This window comes from Camellia sinensis, chromosome 2 (genome assembly GCF_055761805.1).
Source record: "Camellia sinensis isolate YWXY chromosome 2, ASM5576180v1, whole genome shotgun sequence".
Classification (NCBI taxonomy): domain Eukaryota; kingdom Viridiplantae; phylum Streptophyta; class Magnoliopsida; order Ericales; family Theaceae; genus Camellia; species Camellia sinensis.
In genome coordinates this window covers 93,631,699-93,654,797 of record NC_138962.1, presented here as the reverse complement: position 1 = coordinate 93,654,797, position 23,099 = coordinate 93,631,699, and the positions used below count along the sequence as shown (strand labels likewise).

General features: G+C 36.6%; 1 pseudogene across 1 annotated transcript; it reads right to left on the bottom strand.

Moving 5' to 3' along the window:
- Window positions 1-3,027: 3,027 nt before the first annotated feature.
- On the bottom strand, window positions 3,028-22,570 carry LOC114278316 (cell division control protein 48 homolog C-like; annotated as a pseudogene). Its single transcript, XR_014358409.1, has 8 exons — window positions 21,429-22,570; window positions 10,600-11,202; window positions 8,894-9,046; window positions 5,976-6,042; window positions 5,256-5,320; window positions 4,948-5,149; window positions 3,488-4,275; window positions 3,028-3,348 (listed from the first exon to the last, which is right to left on the bottom strand). The product of XR_014358409.1 is annotated as a cell division control protein 48 homolog C-like (transcript).
- Between the last annotated feature and the right edge of the window lie 529 nt (window positions 22,571-23,099).

Genomic DNA, 23,099 nt, shown 5'->3' with positions numbered 1-23,099 from the left:
GTTCAAGAATTCGAAAAAATTTCTCAATTTAATTTCGGGCATTTAAAGTAACAACACAAAGCATTAGGAGAATGATATTTAAAAACTAGAATCCACTGGGATTATTAACTAATACTCTATCTACTTGCTGGTTTTTTCTTTTGCTCTTTTTTTTTTAGTCCAAATGAACCAAAACCCTTTGGAATTAAGGTCTTACATATGTAGTTCAACAAGGCAACCATTGAACTCATGTATTGCAGCTCATCGAGATAGCTATTTCCAGTGTTTCACTTTGAAACTTTGAGGCTGTGTTTCGATTAAGAATTCTGGGATTATGGAGGGGGAGAAAATTGATAGTGAAAGTGAAAAATTTTAGCTTTTGTTACATTCATTTTTTTCCCTTCTTTTTTTCTTTTCTTCCAAAAATCCCCCTCAAGTCCTTTATCCAAACGCACTCTAAGAATATCCTCATCCCAAGTGGGGATAGGAATCATGTCATGTCATATCGTATCATCACGGGTTCGTGTCCAAAACACCCAACACTAACATGATCCGTTTAATTATACATGTTAAATATCATGCTGACCTAACCTTCTTGTAATTGTGTCAATCCGAACATGACACGACTAACATGGTTAGCATTAGAATTTATTTTAGATTATAAGCAGATTGTACATCCTAATTCAAGCAAACTTGTTTCACATCACATTAGAGAGAGAGAGATCAAAAAGTGAAAGAAAATATCTTTTTCCGTATTAATATAAGCACAGACCGCTCGAGCGACCAAAACATCGCTCGAGCGTCAGACACAAGGAACAGCTCGAGCAACCAAATCATGGCTCGATGACAACAGCCCCCTCCCAAAAGTTCAGACCTGCAAAGATACTGCTCGAGCAAAAGAGAGTGCCAGACACAAAATACTGCTCGATCAACTAACCCATAGCTCAAGTGAAGAACACTCCACTCCCAGAAGTTCAGACTGCAAACACAGATACTATGTGGAACCAAAGCTTGCTCGAGCGAACTCAACAACAAACATATACAAATTCTTTTGAAATTCCAATTCCCAACCTGTTCAAACACGACCAATAACTCCAAACAACCATTCCCACATCACAACAAGACAACAAGGAGTACAAACAACAACAATAAGTACCGGATTCTGGATCAAAGAATATAAAAAGGTCGGATCTAAACCCGAGCTACTATACCAAACATGCCATTGGTGACCCCACATCATACACAATCCTTTCGCATCCTTCACGCGGCCAAACAAACGAGCTCATAAGGGTAACTTATTTAAATATCAACACCCAAAACGATAATATATAGAATAGAAGAAATACATTAAAGTGTGAATAACTTAAAGTAATTGCACTTATATGGAAATGTAAGTCAGAGCAATGTGAGAAGTGCATCCCATACCACATATTTCACTTTCACCAGACACAAGCTCACTTGTACCTTCATAAAAGTAAAATTATTTTGAATTGTTTGTGTTTAAATCCATTTTTCCTAATATATAGGAGTATGTCAATATTCATGAAAATAATTTAAAAAATTCCTTACTAATCTACCACACATTCAATATGAATTATAATAGCCTATTAATATTCAAACATCCAACAAAACTTTAAAAAGAAAACAAGTTATAGGCAACTGCTTTTTCTATTAGGTGCAAAATCAAACTTCAAATTATGGCAGTGTTCTTTTGGCTTCCATTGCTGGTAAGTGTCATTCTTTTTTATTATAGTATTGCTTATGTTTATTTGTATTATCTTCAAGGCCAGCTTGCTCACTTTGATCTTCTCTCTCTTCACTCAAAATTTTGCATGAAATTGTTGATTTGAATATATATATATATATATATATGCAATGATGAAGTTAATATCACATATCTGAGTATATATTGTAGATATGAAGGGGTACGAGTTTTGGAGTGGCCCTTGAATGAGTTTTGGCTCAATGAGATTTGTGTATTTTACAGTGTTTAATTGAAGGATTTTCTCTATCCCACATACTATAAAACATCACATACTAATCAAATGACGAAAAAATTTCATGAAACATTTTATGATATTTTTTGCATGATGCCTAATATTACTCTAAATTGTAAGGATGAAACTTCACACTTACGTTTAATAAATTTATTTGCCTAAGCCTACCCTAAATATAATAAACTGAACTCAGATTTGGACCCAATTACCCACAACTTTGAGGTTTTTTTTTTTCTTTTGATAAAATCATATTAATATTTAAAGGTAGACCATACCTCAAATTGTTTATTCGACATAAAAAATGAGAACTTAAAAATATATATTTTTTAATTCTCCTTTTCGGGATCAAAAAAACAACTTGAAAACAAGGGAGTACTAAACAAGTTTCAATTTCCATTTTCAGTTTTATTTTTATTTTTTTATGATATATATACTTTTTATTTTCAAAATAAGTTCACTCTCCTCCCCCACCCTCACCACTACCGGCCACCACCCACCTCTGCCACCCTCTGGCAGCCTTAAGCCACCTTCCAGCTACCCTCTAATCACCTTGTGACCTCCAGCAAGCTTTGGCAACCCTCGGGCAAGCCTTAGGCCAACTTCCACCCTTTAACCACCCTGTGACGTCTGGGCAGTCACCCACCGCCGGCCACCATTTCTGATAATATATTGTTTTCCAAAAGCTCCAGGGCTGTTCACCAGGACCATGAACCAGCTAAAAACTTTAATGTAAGCCTCAGTCTCGTTTTGGGTAATTTCCTTTGGCACTCAACAGAAATGTACAATGTATATATGCATGTATATATATACATGAGAAATTCTATAGAAAAAATCTATAATACACAACCCCTTTTGGTAAACCAACAAATAGCTTAGGCTGTTTCAACTATCTTCATAACAAAACTAGAACATAAAATCCGGAGTTCAAGTATTGCACTATTTGAATTTGGCACAGTTCAATTCAATCTGTACATTTTTTTTCCATTTACCAACCTCCCAAAAACCAAAATAGTAAATTCTGAAAATTGAATTATCCATGTAAGCCAAATAATGAGAATAAACCTTCTTTATGAATGATGGTGTACCATGTCAGCCAAATACATCATTCTTCACTACTACAAAATCTTTCCCTAACATAGGGATGAAAACTATATTCAGGCCAGATAAGTTATCTCGAGATTATTTGTTGCAATCTCACGCATAGTAGCAACTAGAAATCAATCCACAATATCTACAAAATTGATTATAAAAAATATAAATTAAAAAAAAAAATCAGATTATCTCAAAAACTATCAACAAATAGTCCATTTTCCCAAGTCTACTCTCGCACTGCTTTGAAGCTTGCTGACAAAAGTTGGTAGTATTGTTTTTGCTGCACCCCAAACAAGTTCATAAATTAGGTGGAGGGAGGAAAATAAATAAATAAATAAATATAACTGAGCTGATTAAGGCCAACATACATGCATGTTTTCGCATACAAAGAGACTGCTAAAATCATTATTAACTCATACCTTGCTTGAGACAGATGGAGAGATTTTTTCCAGAGCCTGCTCAAAATGTATTAGATAAAATTTTATGTGACACAAGTAGGTTTGTGCCCAGATTTTGGTAAACCAAGCAGCCAAACTGAATTGCATCAATGCAATGTTGTGATTCATGAATATAAAACACTTTTCCTTCTGAAGTAGGAGATCTGCATAAGTCTATATGAGATGAGAATAAAATAGAAAAAACACACTACATGTATACCTGAGCGTCATACATGATAAGGCTAGCATAAACAACTGCTAAACCAAAAACTGCGTCCGAAAGACCTCTGCAATCATAAGAACAACAGTAGATATTAAACCTCCTCGAGAAATATATCAGCAACTTGCTCACCCACCCACACCAAACCAATCAACATGCACTTTCAAATGTTAAAAAAATACAGAATCTGCAAACATCACAGAATCTCCAAACATCCACCTTAAATGCAGCATTTTACCAATTTTACCCACCATTCAAAGCCAAGGGACATCGCGGTGGCCACAGCTGCCTGTCACAATTGGAGAAGACTATAAATTATAGGAAATTCTATTGAAAACGAAATGAACCATGATATTGTTACTGCAACTGACAAATCAAAATTAATTACAGAGGAATGAATACGTGGTGACAAAGTATTCATTACGGAGGAATGGGTAGAAGGGAACCCTCCAGACCGAAAGACTGTCTTAAAATCAAAATTGTTGCTGTTGCCATAAAGGATGGCAGAAGTGAAAGGCTTTGACAGCTGCCCAGCCGCTGAAATGAGAACCTACACACATGCATACATAAAATTAAGTAAATAATTAGAAGAAATAACTACAAATAGGGGGGAGGAGGGCGGAATTAAAAATAATTATAGTAGGGGTGAGATGTTATAAAAAATATATACATATACGAAAACATGGTACATGGTGTTTTCGGCACTTTTGTTCCTTAGAAGACAGATTGAATGCAAATGGAGAGGCTTGAACCAAAAGACCTCCTCCAGCCTGATCTCTAATATCATGTTAGATGGCCTTAGATAGCACTCAACCCCAAAATTAACTCTTGAGGTGAGGGTGAATTTACACTTACCTAGTACACATCAATGACATACCTAGGCGATGGCATCTGAACTACCACTTCGGGCAATCAGTTTCTCTTCGAGTGCAGCCATGACTGCTTCATTACAAAAACAAACCATACGCAGTTAGGAAAAGCCCAACCACAAGCCAAGCTTGGCATGAGCATGAGCAGACAATCTCGGATTGCAAGCCGGGATTGGGCAACTCTCAGTACAGCTCGAGTAAGTTGATCCTAGATAACCTGTCAACCTGCCCAAGTTGCATCCTAGTACTGTCACTGTGTGTGTGTGTGTGTGTGTGAGAGAGAGAGAGAGAGAGAGAGAGAGAGAGAATTACAGAAACAAATTATGCAAACAGAAGTTCAAAAAGAGTCAAACCAGTGCAGAAAGATCAGCTCCACTAAGGTTTTCACAAGCTTCATCCCTCCCAATGGCAATTAAATCCACACTGGCATCTATAGGCTTTTTCCTAGAAAGAGCTTTTAAGATCAACCCCCGCTCATCTGGACTCGGGAGAGGGACATACAGGAGTTTCCCAAACCTTCCAGGCCATAAGACAGCGCGGTCCATCACCACAGGTCTGGCACATATTTTAGCAAAATCATAGATGATAAATTTACAGACACAAAACAACATTAATAGCGTCATAGAAGCAAACTTCAAGAAAAGAGAGACAATCAGTTCACCTATTTTTAGCACCAATGACATAAACACCCTGTCGCTGCTCTGCACCATCCAGCTCTACCAGTAGCTGCAATAAGTAATAAGACATCTCGTAATGGAGTTTCAACATAGTAGAATTAGGGTTCAACGTCCATTTGGTTCAGCTTACCCTCCACCTTAAACTATATCATAGTAGGTTCAATTCTCATTTTCTGATCCAAAAACCATCCACAAACCAAGCAAGAATCAATCCATGTGCAGTTCTCTCTCTCTCTCTTCTTTTTTCTCTTATTATTGCACAAATCCCAATTGAAACAGTTTGAAAATAAAGATTATGAAAATTAAAAGGCACTTTGTGAAATATTTTCTTTTCAGGTCACCCAAGCATTTTATAATAAGCACTGGTATAAAAAAATAAATGTTATCAAACTTGAACGAAGAAGCATAAAGCAGTAACCTGAAACACAATAAATTACCTATTTTTAGTAGGATATGACTCCATGTATAGAAATTGAGTCATTACATATGTCTCTGTGACAAACACATATATATACCATTGACTTTTGATTTGGTTCGGTTTACCGAACTCCTTAAACTGGGACTGAACCAAAACAAAGTGAAACCACTATTTATTGAAGCAATACCAAATCATAATGACCAGAGAATTGCACCAAACCAAGGAGACATAAGACAAGTATATGTGAATGACTGAGTTCAGAAACTGAAATTGTAATTTATTAGACCTGGTTCAGGAGCCGCTCAACAACCCAGCCCCCCTTCTTTGCCACGCTTTGTAGTCAAAGCATCCACCTACAAAAGTTGAAGCAAGAGTTCCAAAACCAAGTTAAGAACATGGATAATTATTGTTGATACACAAACAGTACTCCTTAAGGCCAATGCCAAAGGTACACCTTTTTTTTACTAGTACTACCACCCAAACCCCCCAAAAAAATCATCTATTCATAGTCAAGTTCAATTCAGGAGCACGCTGAAAATGATTCAGAAAAAAAGTATCAAAACCCAATTTGCAGATCATTACTGGAAAAAAAAAAAAAAAAAAAAAAAAAGAAGAAGAAGAAGAAGAAGAAGAAGAAGAGAGACCTCCTTGTTAAACTCTCATACCATAAATAACAATGTTACATAGTTGGCTTGAATTCTAATCCTGTGGGACCCTCTTCCCCCTGCCCCTCCCACTGCAAACAGGTTGAGTAAAAAAATAATAATTTATACATAAAGTGCTTTTGTGAATGACTCCGTCCACCTACATCCACAGTGTTGGACACAAATCTTACAATGTTGAAACCACAAATTCCTTCATATGATGCTGATACGCAGAAGAAGCCTAAGAAGATTCTAAAGAGTAAAAAAACATAATGATTGAGTGATTTGGTATAACTGGAGGATCACAACAGCGACGCACGCGTGCACATAAGCAAACCTCTACCAAATGGAGGACACCAAAATAATTAATTTCCATATTTTGGCAGGAAGTGGGAAATCACTCCAAACATGGGTCTGTCTGTAGACTCAGTACATATCGAATTACAATTTTGCCAAAATCTTGTCAATTGGTGCTGTTTAAACTAAACATATCAAGGAAATGTTGTGCAAATATGAAAATTATGGCCTCATAACTGCCCTGAAATGTAGAAGGCATGTCTCACTTTCTATACTGTAATAGACAGTAGCAAAGAAGCAAATTGAATTTTAGGCTACAAGAACCCAACAATAAACAATGATACAACAAATATACATTAAAATGACACTCCATAACTGTCTGCATATAATATACTAGCAAGTGTGTGCCCACCCAATGGGTGTGCTGTTAAATTTGTAAAATATAAAATTTGATTTTGAATTAAAAACATGTATTGTGTGTTACTCAAGTGGTAAAATTGTTATTGAGAAGACCAATGGTCTTAGGTTCAAGTCTTATTCACCTTACCATTTAATTTTTTGTTTTCAATAGAAAAAAATCCACTTGGCAAAAAGAGAGAAGAAGCTTTAGGAGATTAAGTGGGTTGTTAACTTTATATATAGTAGATAAGCAAATTAAAGCAATATCTAGATGTTTGTTGATGCCATATATAATATCTTTCTTTATTTGGCTAAGCAAATATACTTTAATAGAATGAGCAGTAATTTGAAACATTAGTAAGCAAAAACAAGACCATGGATGCCTGTGATTGACAGAAAATTTAAAATAATAAAAAATATATTTATTAGAATGCTGGTTGATTTATATTATTCTACAAGGAATATAAACAAGCACCAAAAGGGGGAGCAAACCTTGTACATTAGAAGCCCAAAACCTATAAACTATACATCCAGGGACAAATTAAAAATAGCAGTATGTTTAATAGAAAGAAAACTATTGATGCAACAAAATAATGTTCTGCCTTTGAAAATGAGTCTAAATTTTATTTTCTTATATTTAAAAATTATCATAGGAATAAATATAAATGTAAGAATATGAGTATACATACAGTTTGCACATGTATATATTTATGTGAAGGGAGGAGCGCTCCATATTTGTTGGTGTATACATATAACAAGCAGCAAGATGGCTATTATTATTGAGTACAATTAAAGGGGTAGGAATAAATATATAAGTGATAGCTTATGACACTGCAAATTTATATATTAGCAAAAGATGGAAATAAAAATGTTAAGGTGTTTATATATGAGAAAAAACCACATATGGGAAGTCAACAGGTTGAGATGAGATGAAATGAAATATCTATATAAACAGGATAGAAATTTTCATATTCCTGATTAAAAAGAGGCACCTCGGTGGTGCAACCCATGTACAAAAAGGCTATATCATCTATACATCAAAATGCCTTTTTGCATCTAAATCAAAATGCCTATTCAAAGGCCTCTGCGAAGTCCAAAAATTGATTCAAAGACAGGTTAACCGAACCAGAAAACCAACTATACAAAATGGAAAGCAATCAATTCTTTAAAATCAAAATTGAAGCTTAGCCTATTCTTTTCTCCCCAAACTATCCACATAAGAGTCAAAGAGACTAAATCCCAAGGATCCTTCTCCCCCCTATCCACACTCCCTTACAAGCAAAAAGGAGGTCCACCATCTCCTTAGGGAACACCCAAACAAACAACAGTCAACGTCAACAAATCCCATGCAACCCCACAATGAACAAGGAGATGGGATTGCTTTTTACCCAGTTTATAATAACACTAACATACATATGCATATATATGTGTAAGCTGTTCCAGCACTCATCAGTTTCATAACAAGTCTGACCAAAATCACTAGGGATCTCCATTAAGTGACAGAGATAGAACTAGCATTTTTAACCATTTAGTTAGAATCAAAGCATAAACATATATATATACATAATAAATGCTGCCATTCGAATATGGAAGCTCGGCTCACAGCACATGGACCAACTTGAAAAGCAGCACTTCAGGATAATAAATTCAGGAGTTCCGACTGGAATCCATGGTTTGCCCAATTTAGTCAACCATTAGACTAGAAACGTTCGCGAGAGAGAGAGAGAGAGAGAGAGAGAGAGAGAGAGAGAGAGAGAGATTTTAAAAAGAACAGCTATGGGGCGAAGACTCTACCCAATTCTTTTGATATCCCTTTGTAATGCCTTATTTTAATTAAATAATGAGATTCAGATGTAAAAATTACCTCATAATCCTCGGGATATTTTATACGCATAACTATGTAACAGTCAAACTCCTGCCTTATCAAATGGAGGCCCCCAACATCTTCTCATTTTACATTAGGAATGGCAGATAACCCTTCTCTTCTAGAAGAGGGTTGAACCAATTTAGCTGCTTCCTGCAGATAACATGTAAAAAGGTTATATGCACCATGGTATAAGTAAATCAATCATAAAACAACTTTTAAAACCGGCAATAAGTATTGGCAATAACATGAGTAGGCAAACTGGGCTTTAGGTATGAAAAATGATACAAAGTTACTGGTCACAAAACCATTATAAAAACATCAACCACTTTTATATGTTCAGCTGCATGCAAATTAAGATTAGAGAATTGAGTCAAGGGAGCACACACATACCGAACTGCAAAACAATATAAATTAATTACTATTTAGGTAGCTCAATTATCAAAAAGAATAAGGTACGATTTCCAGAGGATAATGCTGTTAAGGGTGGAAAGGATGAGACAAAAATGTTCTCATATATCACATAATAGTTTTTGATAAATAATCAAACTTTATTAGAAAGCATCAACGTGATGCAAAGAATACAAAAATGCAACCCACCACAGGGCTAAACAAAACTAACTTATCAAATCCTCCACAAAATCTACAAAGACCAAAACATTGGGGTCGACTGTACCCGTTACCCAACACCATCAACAACCTACTCTCTAGCCAGGAAACAGAATGACACTCATCCTGAAACACACGCCTATTCCGTTCTAACCATGCCAACCAAAGCAAACAATGGGAAGCAAGAACCCAAGCCTTCCGGCGCCGCTTCCCCACCCTAGCCCCACCCCAACTCTGTAACACTCCCAGTAAAGACCCTGATTGCACCCACACTACACCAAACAAAGCAACAAGAAAAGTCCAAAGGCTGGACGCGACCGGGCAATGAAGAAGCAAATGATCCACCATTTTCGCATCCATACAACACCAATTGACCGACACATGCCGCCGCCGAATCAAATTATCAATGGTGAAGATACGATCCAAAGCAGCTATCCAAACAAAGAAAGCAACCTAGGAAGGGCAACCTGTTGCCCAAATACATTTCCAAGGAAACACACCACCAACTCCCCCTGCTAGCGCCCCATAAAAAGAGGACACTAAGAAAACACCCCTAGAGCCCCGGACATCCCATACTAAAGAATCCATTCCATCCCCCCCATTCTGCAATCCATACAAAAAGCCAAGAAGATCCACCAATTGGTTGAGCTCCCAATCTTGTATATCACAGCGAAGACGAACATTCCAAACCACTGCTTCCCCTGGCTTCACCCTAACTGAAGCAACCAACTCCTCTCCATCAGCAGCAATAGCATAAATCAAAGGAAACATGGAGCCATAGTGATGCCCCCACACCACCGATCTTGCCAGAAGCAAACTCGATCTCCCATACTCATATATCACATAATATGAGTACATGCACATATGCAGAACAAGCATGACAAAATCAGAAGTGATATATGAGTACAGGCATGTATGCAGAACAAACAACGATAAAATCACAAGTGATAAATGTGTACAGGCATGCATCCAGAACAAGCAATGATAAAATCCCAAGTTTATTACAATTCGAATAAGTAAGATACCGTGTAGACAGTATTCATTTAAAATAGAATCATAAAATTTTGCATAGATAACAGTGTTCTGTCTCCAGGTACCTCGAAATCAGCCATGGTGATGCTAAGGTTTTCCATCTCTTGAGGCAACCATGGAAGCCTCCACCAATCTTCAATATGATCCTCATCTATGGGTTCTCTAGATTGCTCAGACTTTCTTCTGTCAATAATTCTCTTCGCAGCAAAGTTACCAGCCTTGTTAGCTAGGGCTGCCAAGTCTGCTCCAACAAACCCTGGCGTGGACCTGGCTATTTTCAGAAGATCAAAACCACCCTCAAGTCTGAGATTGCGTGTAAGAACAGAAAGCATTTTCATCTAGAACACCCAAAACAATCTCCCGATCAAATCGTCCAGGCCTCCTTAATGCAGGATCAACAACATCAGGCCTGTTGGTAGCTCCAATTACCATAACATAGCCAAGTCTGCTATTGGAACTTTCTGCATTTGGATCAACATCAACCGGTTGTACAAGCCTGTGTGATTCATCCATGCAAGTCATCAACTGAGTCACAATCCTTCTCTCCATTTCCCTCCGTAAATTCTCCCTTTTTGAAGCAATTGCATCAATCTCATCAATAAATACAATAGACGGTGCTGTCCTATATGCTTTCGCAAAAAGTTCCCGAATGTTTTCTTCCGATGCACCTGAAATGATAAGCATTCGAAAGCTTCTCTATCATGATGCCGACCCCAGGAAAGAAGGAAAACCAATAAATGATTTAGTCGAACAAATAAAAAGGTTGGGTTTTGGCTCAAAACAAGCTTCGTCGGGAAAAGTTATATCAGTATTAAAATTGTGAAAGACTGTTAGCTTTAATTTCCAAAGAAATGCATAATAAGTTCAAGAGGTAAAATGTCAAAATCAATATTGTTCAAATGGAGTTCCTCACGGTAGCTCTTCACTACGGTATCAATTCCATGTAGAGCAAAAAACAGCATCCAAAAGTTGGTAGCATTAAAAAGCAAATAGTTCAAAATTTTAATTTGATTGGGCTTCAGCACATGCTGTGCCATTATACAATTTTACAATTGAAATGATGCCTCATTGATTAGAAGATTATGTGAACTAGAACACTACGTAAACAAGGACGGCAGGGGATGGAAGGTATTCCGGCTGAGGCAAATATACATCTATAACTTAACAGCAATGCATTTAAAACCAGAACATTTCAAAAGAATCTGAAATAAGATGTAATAAAAGGGGCAACCCAATGAAATAAGCAAGGTTGTCAAGATCGCGATCCGGATCGCAGGATCGTACGATCCTACGACACAATATACACCATTCGATCCGACTCGTACTTTGGATCGACCCCAGATCAGGATTGTGGTGGGATCGTTGGGATCGTTAGGATCGCATCTGGATCGCGACTCCATGCGATCCAGATTTGAAGGATTTTTTTGGCCACTTAAAAGCAAAATTAGGAGCAAAAGTGAGAGAAGTAGAGAAGCAAAGCAACAGAAGTCTCACCTACTGCGATTAGGGCAAATACGAATTGGGGAAAAAGAGATTCAACATCAAACAGAGAAGCCTAACCTGCTACGAGCCTGCGACTCCAGGTACACTGCTTCTTCTTCTTCTTCTTCTTCTTCTTCTTCTTCTCCTCCTCCTTCTTCCTCTCTCTTCTTCGCTGCTGTTCAGACTGTCTGCTGCTCTCTTTTTTTTCTTTTTCTTCGCTGTAGGCTGTTCTTCCTCTGCTGTTCTGCTCAACAGCTCTTTTTTCTTCATTGATCTTTGCTTCTTTCTTCACTGAACTGAATCACCTGTTCGGTTTTTTTTTTTTTTTTTAAATTTATTTTTGTTTCTGTATAATATATTATATATATATATATATATATATATATTTCTGGATGTTTCTCTTATATATAAATTATATTATATATATATATATATATATTTGCTCTGTAAGGCAATACAGATTATTTTAAAAGTCACCTAAAATATAAATTAATTGTTGTCTTTTTTGTTCCCTTAGGTTCTCTAACAGGTAAGGTATGCAAAGCATGAACCATTTGTTTACATCCTATCTGTCTGTCTCAATGCTAGGTCTTTCACATGAACTTGCACATCAATGACCCTGCACATTATTTTAATTCAAGATTATCATGTGCCTTATAGTCCTTAATAAATGATCTAGTGACTCTTTCTCAATGACTCACAATTTTACCCAATTTCAACATTTGTAAGACTGTAAATATACATTTTTTTTGCTATCATTGTAATTCTGTTTCTCTTTTTTCTTTTCTTTTTTTCTTCTTCTATTTTCCTTGTTCTTCTTTGCTGCCTGCAATGCTATAAATTGTAATGCTAATGTTGTTTTCATTAGCTCTCATTGTGGTTCTGTTTCTCTTTTTTGTTTTCTTTTTTTCTTCTTCAATTTTCCTTGTTCTTCTTTGCTGCCTGCAATGCTATAAATTATAATGCTACTGATGTCTTCATTAGCTCCTGGGAATGGAAATTAAATCATTTTTACATGGGCTTGGAATTTCTTTTAATGTATACAATTTGCAATTGCAGGAATGTCGGCCTCTAGTTCAGAAAGAGGGAGGAAGAGGAAAAATGTTGTTGGTCACAGATCTGATCCTGGTTGGGAACACGGCATTGACTTCTTTTTTTGAAAAAAAATGTTTGAATGCTACATTGAAATGCTATATTTCTTTTTTTTGGGGGCTTATTCTATATATATTTTGATAGTATTATTTAGCCATATAAAAATTATTGCATTTTTTTTATCATTTTACCGGGATCTTACAATCCTCGATCCGATCCTACGATCCGATCCGACAGACCCCCTAAACGATCTTGTGTAGGATCCCGATCTTAACAACCTTAGAAATAAGATGTAATAATGAGACAAATGGCTAAACAGGAAGGCAGGGAATGGGAAAACAATAAAAAATAAATAAATGACACACCAGACCTTAATTTTTTTGCATATCTTTTCTGCAGAAGATGACACCTTGGTATTGCCTAGTTTCACAATTTTCATCTCTTCTTTAGAACCAGAACACTATGTTAACAAGGAAAATGAACCCCATGGTCCAAAAATGCCCAAGAGAAAATCTAAAGGGCACTTGTCCAAATAACCCCCATCAAATAGAGAAGGCAACACTACTATAACAAAGGACATTGAAGATTTCTAAAATTGTGACTTTAGGCTTGCACCCCATGTTTACTAACTAATGTGGCAAGGTACTGATGTGCTCCAAATAGTATCAATGCTTCCAACTAGCATCACCAGCCAAAGTAAACCACAAAGCAATTGTAGAAGAGTATCCTCTACCACTAGGACTTTCAACACTCGCTTTGACATTCACAACCATAAACAAGGGCATATAAATCTCAAACAGATCAACACAACCAATAAGCAGCAATACATTTTCAAAAAAAAAAAAAAACCTTCATGGTAGAGCGCAAATATCAATATCCTTAGGATTTCAAAAGTACCCATTGAGATAGAATTTGATCGTTTCTATTGAAGGTGGCTTCCAAGCAATTGCAACCCAATAAGCATCAATAAGAACATGTGGCTATCCAATCCCTTTTTGTATAAGAATTACACCAAGGTGTGCAGCCCGTATACAAAGAAAAGACAAAACAACTATACACCAAATGCCGACTTAAGTGTCTCTAAAAATTGATTCGAGTATGGGTAAACCGCCACCAACTATACAATATAGACAAAAATAAACTCTTAAACCAAAAAATTGGTTGGTCTCTACCATCAAATGATCTTCTATATAATCAGGGGCCGTAGAGCACCAAGCCCTCCTCCATCTCCTCCTTGCATGAACACCTTTCCAAGAGAAAATAAGTTGCCTAACATGTCTGGGTATGCAAAATACATATCCGATAGGTGAGATACTTTGGGTACAGCATGGGTGCGGGACGAGTACGCCTTGCATACAGTGCGGGTACTTCTATGAGTACTTTGGGGTAGAAATATAATTTTTTTTTTAAAAGGGATACTAGAATAATTAGAGTGCATATTTTTATAAAAAAAATTAAATATAGAATATTTTTACATTTATTGAAAAAATAAAAAATACTTAGAATCATTTTCTGACCATTACAAAAATACTTTAATTATTTTTTCACGTTTGATTTTTAATTATGATATGTATTGTACTAGTACAAATTATTTAAAAAACAAAATAAAATAAAAATAAAAATAAATTTATGGACGTACTAGACCATACCTGTACTCTACTTTTTTTTTTTTTTTTTTTTTGGGGCTGTATCGACATGTCCCATTATGTACCTACACCCGAACATGTGCTTCCTAGCTGACAAGAGAAAGGATCCTATCCCTTGCAGTTGCCTTTCTATAAATCCACACCGTAAGGTAGCAAAACCTCATTATCCCAACCCACCCCCAATATCTCTCCCAACAAGTAAACCTCCGCAAATCCTTAACAAAGTTTGATAGGATAGCAAGCATGCGAATGGCCAAGCTCCATTCCCTAACCAGAAAATAAATTGTGTTCCAATCAACCAAGTGGCATTCAAACTCTTCCCCATTCATCCCCATAGAAAATCATGTTGCAAGTTCTCCAACTGCTTCACCACAAAAACTGGAATAGTAAACAAATACCTGAAATAGGTAGGGAGGATGGCCAGAATACTCTTAATCATAGCAAGCCTGGCACCTTTAGAAAGTTATTGCCTTTTCCAACCTATAAGCCGTTTCTGAAATCTATCAAGATCTTCTTCTTTTATATATATATATATATATATATATTTGTAAATGTATTGACCACCATATCCCAAACCACACTCACCTTGAAAGAGAATCCAAGCGGGAGACCCAAGCGGGAGACCCAAACAATAACAGATAAAAGCTCAACGTTACGCCTAAGAATGCTTGCCAAGGCCTCCAATATGTGAACTTTCCCAACAATAGCAATAATTCACCTCCAAAACTAAAGTTGTCTGAGAACACAATAGCACAAACCGGAGAAAGTCCAATTGTTGTGCCTCCACCCACAAGAAAATGGTGTCGCCAGCAAAAAGATGGGAAACTGCCATGATAATCCATTGAACTGCCCCATTTCTAAACCTGCAAACCCCGCCCCCTATACCTCCTCCTCTACCATCCTACTAAACACTTCCATAATTAAGGTAAAAAAGAATGAGGGACAAAGAATCAACAAGGTGAAAACCCCTCGAAAAAAGTCTAACCGATGACATATAGAATTTGGTCCAAGACCTCATCCTCCACACCTCATATTTATACTCCACTGCTCTCTGCCAATATATCTCCTAGTCGCACGTAAACCTCCACAACCACATCCTGAACTAAGCTTGATTAAAGTTTAAAGACAACAAGCATGCGGATGGCCAAGCCCCCTTCCCTAACCCGAAAATAAATTGTGTTGCAATCAAACAAGTGGAATTTAAACTCTTCCCCCATCCCTCCCGAAAGAAAATCACGTTGCAACTTCTGCAATTAAGGCATTGTTTGGGATCCAGCTATTTTAGTAATTTTTTGACTTTTTGGCAAAAATACGAGATAAAAAAAAAACTAGTACGTTTGAAATATTTTTTAGCTTTTTACAAAAAAAAAAAATTTAAAAATAAGGTGCAAAAAGTAGAGAGAGAAATTTGACTTTTTGTATAATTTGTTGACTTTTTGGCTTTTAGGCTAAAATACACACTTCCCAAACGAGGCTTAATTAGCCACAAAAACTAGGATAGTAAACAAATATATGAAAATGAAATAGGTTTGGAGTATGGCCAAAATACTCTTAATAAGAGTCAATCTAGCACCTCTAGAAAGTAATGCCTCTTCCAATTTGGAAGGCATATCTGAAACCATATCCCAAGCCACTCCCGCCTTGAAAGAGTATCCAAGTGGGAGACCAAAATAAATAACAGGTGAAATCTCAACCTTACACCTATGAATGCTTGTCAAGGCCTCCACATGTGGAACTTTCCCCACCTTCAAAACTAAAACTGTCTCAGAACACAATAGCAAAAACTAAAAAAAGTCCAATTGTGTTGCCTCCACCCCACAAAAGATAATGATATCACCAACAAAAAGAAGATGGGAAACTGCCATCGTAGATCCATTAAGCTACCCAATTTCTAAATCTTCAAGGAAGCCCCCTGTACCTCCCTCCCTACAATCCTACTAAACACCTCCATAATTAAGATAAAAAATAAGTGGGAACAAAGGATCACCATGGTGAAGACCCCTCGAAGAAATCTAACTGAAGAGATATAGAATCCGGTGCAAGATCTCATCTATGACCAAAAACACATGCTCCAAGGAGAAATTCCCAGTTAACATGATCATATCATATGATTTCTTAACATCCAATTTGCATGTTAGATGTAGGAAACCACTCATCAGCCTAGAATCTACCACCTCATTTCCCACCAAAGCCACATCAAAAATTTGCCTAATTCCGACAAAAATTTTCCAAGAATAAGACACTATTGAAGGCAACACCTCCTTAAGACAGTTAACGACCATTAACAAGGACCTTAGCCAATAACTCATAAGCCCCCTACCCCAATCAAATTAATGTGCTTGAAATTTCTAATATCCTCCAATTTCTTAACAAATGTTATCAATTGGACTAAACTAACACAATGTGCAAAATTAAAGGGCAAAGTTGATCCAACTGAAACTTCAAAAGCCAAATTGACATGAGGCAAAGTATAGGAACCACGTGTGTAGTTTGCCCTAAAATTTTCTACTTGAAAGTTATTAGCTTGCAGTAACTAGTAAGGCCTAAAATAGACATCAAGTTGCAAGATAAAGGATATCAAATGACATAATTAGTGTTTGTCCCCATTAATCAAAGTGTTGGGAGGATTGGACACATACCTTACCTTAGGCTTTATTTGAATAAAGTGGCTGCCAAGACTCAGTTTGTTCTTATCCTTAGAAGACTAAGCTTTTATCAATAATCTAATCCACGCCCATTAAAAAGAACAGTAATTAATCCAACGAAATTGAAGGGATGGACCAATTATAGATGTAATATTTGGCAATACTTGCGCAACAAGGCTACCCTCAGAGTTAAACATGTGTTATCATTAGGGCTGTGTAGCGAATCCACTAACCCGCCAAATCTGCCCAACCCGACCACTATTGGGTGGATGTGTGACATGTGGCGGCAGGATGCGGACCCAGGTTTCATGGTTTGGCGGGTTCAAGTCGGGTTGCGGTTGATCCGCCATTATACCCAGCAAACCCGACCCGACCATGACTATCTCTCTCTTTTTTTTTTTTACGCCTAAGCCCTTTTCTTTCTAAGATTCTCACTCAGTTTAATTTACCCTTAATTTACCCTAATTCTTCGACAGACACAACACAACACAGACTCTCTCTCTCTCTCTCAAAAACCCTACCCATCGTCCAACGGTCTACACTGAACGGCCGACCAATGATCTACACTGAACAGCAATAGACCTACACTGAACGGCGACCTACACTGAGGTATTCTCTTCTCTTCTCTTTTTCTCTTCTTCTTTCCTCCTCTTCTCTTCTTCTTTCCTCTTCTTCTTTCCTCTTCTTCTGACAAACAGTGGTGTCTATTAGACAAGACACGGTGAGTCTAACCGGCCGGAGTGTGGCTGGAAAATCCTTCTGATGGGAGAGAGAGAGAGAGAGAGAGAGAGAGAGCAAATTAGGGTTTGTAGCCAAACCATGGGATTGTTGTTTTACAATTGATCTGTTGTTCCTCTAATTTTCTGAGTTCTCCAATAATGTTTGTATTCTTGACTCGGACAAAAATCATTATTTGTTTGGACTTGCGATGAGTGTAATATAAATGAAAATGTTGGTATGAGAAATTTGGAATACCTCACTTCAATTTCAAAGTTATGAACTTGTGTTTGAGGTCTCTGCTAATAATATACACTTTCATTTTTTAGGCTTCTATTTTGTGTTTGATATTTTGTACTTGCTCTTTTTATTTTCACTGTGATTTATGTTTTAATAGATTCATGAACTGCAATTAAGTGGAGATTTGCAAACAATCACAAATTTGTATGAACATGATTTATAAGTTGTGTACAGTGTCTGGATTTCAAAAGCATATTTTGAATATTTTTAATTCGTTTTTGGCAGTTTATTTAATAATTTTTTGGTCATGGATCTTCGAAGCGAAGAAACATTTTTTGTGAGTCCTAATGTTGAGCCTGAATCATCTTCTTTTAACTCCTCTACCCAACCTAATGCTCCCCCTCCTAGACCATCCCTAGCCAAAACTAGTAGTAGTGGGAGAACAACATCAAAGGCTTAGGATCATTTTGAAAAGATTAAGGATATTGATGGAAAAGATAGGGCTATGTGCAAGTATTGTAAGAAAGAATATACGGCAGGCTCTAAGAGCCATGGAACAAGTAATTTGTTAAGTCATTTGAAAAATTGTACAAAGTATCCATATAGGGATACTCATGGGCAACAAACATTGGAATTTCAACCTAGAGAAGTTGGTGGGGAGGGTATTATTGATGTTGTGACTACGTCATTTTCTATAGAAGTTGCTAGGAGGTATCTTGCCGAAATGATAGTAATTGATGAATTGCCCTTTAAATTTGTGGACGGGGTTGATTTTAAGAGGTTTTGTAATGTCATGCAACTTAAGTTCAAGATCTCATCTTGATATACCGTTGCTAGGGACATTGTAGACATATACACCAATGAAAGAGAGAGGTTGAAAAAAATTGTGAAGAGGCGTAGAATTTGCTTAACTGTTGAAGACCACAAAGGAGAAACTCTTCATAAAAAAATTTAGGCACTCTTAAAAGAGTGGGACATTGATGGCCTTTTTACCTTAACTGTTGATAATGCAAGTTCCAATAATCGAACCATTAGATTCTTGAAACGAACTACAAAACTGTGAAAGGGAACTGTCTTGGGCCATGAATTTTTACATATGCGCTGTTGTGCGCATTCTAAATTTCATTGTTAGTGATGGATTGAAGGATCTTGAGTCTCGTATAGCGAATGTGAGTCGTGTAGTGAGGTATATGAGATCTTTTCCAAACCGCCTTGACACTTTTAAAAAGTATGTGGAAAGTTTGAAAATTGAGAGTAAGAGTCTCTTGTACCTAGATGTGCCAACACGGTAGAATTCCACAAATCTTATGTCGGAGGTGGCAAAAAAATTTGAGAGTACTTTTCAAAGAATGGGTGAGGAGTACTACAATTATAAACACTACTTTTTAGATAATGAAGGGGGTGAGAGGAGAGAGATGCCTACAGCCGAGGATTGGGATAATTGTAGGGTATTTTTGAAATTTCTTAGAATGTTCTACAATGCAACAAAGAGATTTTTTGGATCTTTATTTGTTGCTTCAAATACATTCTACACTGAAATTTTTGTCAATGAAAATATGATTGGACAATTAATCAAAGACAATGATCCTACTTTGTCTTCAATGGCAAAGAAAATGAAAGAAAAGTATGACAAGTATTGGAAAAATGGGAATAAAGTCAATCTCGTTTTGTATGTTGCGGTTGTGCTTGATCCTCAAAAAAAAATGACATACTTGCAATTTTATTTTTCAACAATTTTTGGTGGAGATATGGTTAAAGTGAAAAAAATGTTAGACAATGTGAAAATTTGTTTGAGTCAATTGTATGATTATTATGCTACGCTTGATTCAACAAATGTGCATGCCTCCAATGTAAATGAAACAGTAGATATGGTGATAGATGAAAATGATTCACACTCTATTGTGAACTCTCAATTTAACTCATTTTTTGAGGGGCAATTTTTTAATAGTGAGAGTACGTCGAAATTGGACAAATACTTTGGTGATATTGAGAAAGGTGGAAAAAATACTCAATTTGACATTTTGGAGTGGTGGGAGGTTAATGCAACAAAGTATAAAGTATTATCACTTATAGCACGAGATGTGTTGGCAATGCCTGTTTTCACTGTTGCTTCTGAGTCGGCTTTTAGTACAAGACGTCGTATGCTTAATCCATTTCGTAATTCACTTGCTCTCAAGATGGTGGAAGTTCTTGTTTGTACACAAAATTGGCTCCGAAGTAACATTTCAAAATGCCTTCGACAAGCAATGGATGATGTTAAAGAATTTGAACAATCATATGATTCGGATAATATATACATTATTTATTTTGTTTTAAATTTCATTTATTTTGTATTATTCAAAATTCATTATCTTCACTCCACCTGTTTTTGTTGTGTTATATTTTATGTGTAGTTATTTCCAAATCAAATTCATGTTTAAGCCCAAGCCCAAGTCCAAGTCCAAGTCCAAGTCCAAGTCCGGGTCCAGAGAGTAGTTTTATTGAAGTTTAATATCATTGGTAAAATACTTCCCCTTTGTTAAATGTTGTTAATATATGTTTACTTGTTTTAAGTTTAAGACTTTAGTATTTTCCTCATTAAATAATTTCATTTTAGATGGCTCATGGTTTGGCTCAAGGAAATGAATGGCTTTTTTGCTTCTTTTTGGATGACTATAATACTATTATTTGGATGCACAATGTTTTGGATGACTGCAAGTTTTTTTTAAAAAAAAACTCTGGATGACTGTAACTTAGATGCACAATGTTTTCCTTATGTTTTATGTGTAACTTAGATGACTTTTAAATATTTTGGATGATTGTAACTTGTAAGAGTCTTCAAAGATTAAATTATATAAGAGTCTTCAAAGATTAAATTATACAAATATATATATACATATATATATTATTTGATAATTTTAATCATTTAATGGGAAAGTGGTGGCTTAACAATTGTTGCCTAACTCCATTCCTATGACACATCCAAATACAGGGGGTTCAGCATTACACAATCAAACAACTAAATACCTAGCATTTCCATATAAAAACATTATATAGTTCATAAATAACTAAAGCAAAAAAATCAATTAGTACCTGAAATACCAGAGACCAATTCAGTAGCTGAAATCTTAAAGAATGGAACTCCGGTCTCATTAGCAATGGCATGAGCCAGTTTAGTCTTTCCACACCCCGGCGGCCCATGCAACAAAATCCCGGCCATCGACCTCACCCCAAGCCACCTTGGCAACTGAGGATGGTAGAGTGGAACAATCACCTCCATCTTTAACTCCTCCACAACTCCTTCCATCCCACCCAAGTCCCTAAATCTCAGCCCATCCTTACCCATCACCTCCTCCTCCTCACCACCACCACTAAAACCTTTTGCATCTCTTTTCCCAAAACCACTATCACCTCCAAACAAATCAACCTCCTTGGTAGCCTTATTATTATTATTAACAACCTCCAATTCCACATTCTTCATTTACTGGCGTCCTTCGATTCGCTGTACCTATCACGCAGCATCGACTTCATCAAATCGAACTCCGGCTCGAATTTCTGCCCGTAAACCGCATCTTCGAAGGTCGAAACCGCACCGTCTGTCCCATCTGCCGACTCCGACACCCACTCCAATGAAGATGTAGACTGGCCCCTTTGATTCATCCGAATGTGCTGATTCTCCAATTGCTGCAGCCTCTCGTCCCTCGAATCTATTCTCTTCGTCTTCTTACGAGCGGGACGATGATTATCTTCGTGTTCGTGGTGATTTGATGTTGAAGGACGGCCTAGACTGCTTGATTTGATGGTTTTCTTGGACTTCATGTGGTGTTCTAGGGTCTGTTGAACGGTTCTGGTGAAAGGTTGAAGCTTGTGTCAACCATACTCGGGAAAGTTCATGCGGAGGTAGGCGACGAGTTCGTCGACGGTCGCGTGATTGCTCTTGCAGGACTCGATGCGGCGGCAGAGAACTCGTTCGCAGACCGTCGACGGCGAACCATCACCGCCGCCACCGCCTCTTCTTCTACTTCCCATTTTCATCTCTCTGGGCTTCAGATCGAAGCCTCGAGGGAAATGAAGTGCAGAGAGAGAGAGAGTGAGAGAAACGTGAGAAGGATTCAAGGGTTTTTAACTGAGTTAGGGTTTTTGGCAACTCGGGTGAGTCAGTTCAGTGGGGGCAGGTTCACTCCAGCGATTCTTTTTTTTTGTTTTGAACCAGTTCACTCCAGCGATTTGAGAAACGAAAATTTTGCCATTTTGGAGAGTATGAAAAAAAGTTAATTTATTGATTTATTTTACTTAAATTATAAATATTTAAATTTAATAAAATTATGCAATATTTGTTAATATATTAATTGATGTATCAGTTAATGTGTATAGTTTTATTTGATTTATTTATGTTTTTTTTTTTTACACGGCTTTTTAGAGAAAGTCAAAAAAAAAAAAGATAATAAACTAGCTTTTTTTTGCACTATTTTGTTTTTAGAGAAAATATGATGGATTTTCCAACCTAAACCATCATTCAAAAATCAACTCAATCTCTTTTTTTTAATAATATCAATTTTATATCTAAATTACTTAATTTTACTCTATCTCACCGTCAATTAATGTCTATAATCAAATAAAATGTGCTAATATGGCACCCAAATTTTATTTTACTCTCACACTATTCTCAAAATATCAATTAAACCCTTAAATAAAATGAAATCTGAGGATTTAATTGATATTTTAAAGATAGTTTGAGAGTTAAAAAAAAATCAAACAAAATTT